The sequence below is a fragment of the Rattus norvegicus genome, chromosome 10 (genome assembly GCF_021556685.1).
Source record: "Rattus norvegicus strain SHRSP/BbbUtx chromosome 10, alternate assembly SHRSP_T2T, whole genome shotgun sequence".
NCBI classification, from domain to species: domain Eukaryota; kingdom Metazoa; phylum Chordata; class Mammalia; order Rodentia; family Muridae; genus Rattus; species Rattus norvegicus.
The window spans coordinates 94,408,730-94,410,019 of record NC_141543.1 but is presented as its reverse complement, the minus strand read 5'-3'; positions in this window follow the sequence as shown (position 1 = coordinate 94,410,019).

Below are 1,290 nucleotides of genomic sequence, written 5' to 3'. Positions count from 1 at the left end.
AGGGGGGCGGGCTGCAGGGAGGGGGCGGGCGCGGGCGCCGGCCGGGGGTCCTCCGCAGCCATGGCGCGCGGCCGGGGGCTGCCGAGCAGTGCACCTGCGGCGGAGGGGGCTGGCGCCGCTGCACCTGCCGGAGCCCCGGAGCCGACCCAGGCGAGGCCGAGAACACGGCGGCGCGCTCGCCCGGCGCCTCCGGGTCCTAGAACCGCAGCTCTCCGCCCTGAGCTAGGCAGTTAGGGGTCTCTAGGCCCGAGCCTGGAGGAGGCAGACCCCGGGGTGGAAGACTGTCCAACCAATGCGCGCGCGCCTTGGACACCTAAGGCGGCGATGAGGTGCGGTGGTGGGGAGTAATTGCTACTGGGGGTCCCCCTCTGGGGTCCCCAACTAAGAAGGTGGGAACCCCCTTCCAGGCCCCCCACCTCTGTGTCTCTCCTCCGTTGGGCCCAGAGATGATCTGAGGACCAAAGGGAACCATCTGCAAACAGGTTGGAGGACACAGACCTAGGTCAATTGCGACCTGATCAGCTGTGGCTGTACCCACATCTTCAACAGCTCTAGACTGGGGTTACTCGTGGGAAAATGAGATTGGAGAACCTGGGGATCACTGTGGTGGTGCCAAGGAGAAGTAGGGCACTAAGAAGGATTAAAGGCAGCTGCTAGGCTGGGGGAGGAACAGGCACCTCAGAGGGGAGGAAAATGACGCTGTCACCATGAGGGACCTAGGCTGGCCTCTCACTGGAGAATGATAATCTTGGCTCTCTGATAGTTACAGAAAGATTTCTGTGACAGTGACCAGCAAAGGTAGGTGTGGATGTCCTCATTTCCATAACGGGGAAACGAGGAACGGAGTAGCAAGGGGACTTGTCCAAGGCTACACAGCTAATTAGGGCAGAAACGTGCCTCTTGTGTTCATGTCCAAAATCTACTTAGCCTCGGTCTCCCACTCTTCTTATTTAGGGTGGGAGAGTGGAGAAGGGGTACACCTTCAGGACCGGTGCTCAAATTCCATCCTGAATTAACACCTCTAGTTCTCCCACTTAATTTGTGGGGCTCTCGAGTTGGCCCCTCCCTGTACTGCCAGGCCATAGGGTGAGGTGCCCTACATTATTGAGCCTTGAACTTTCTCTGTACCAGTCGAGGAGCTCTAAATGGTTGCTCTAGATCATTCCTAGCTCTCTCCTTCATACTCAGAGCCACTGACAAAGGGTTCAGCGGGAATTGGGAAATTAATTATCTAATCATGAGGGAAACCAGACACAAACCAGCACCGTCCCCAGCTTGACCTGATTAAAG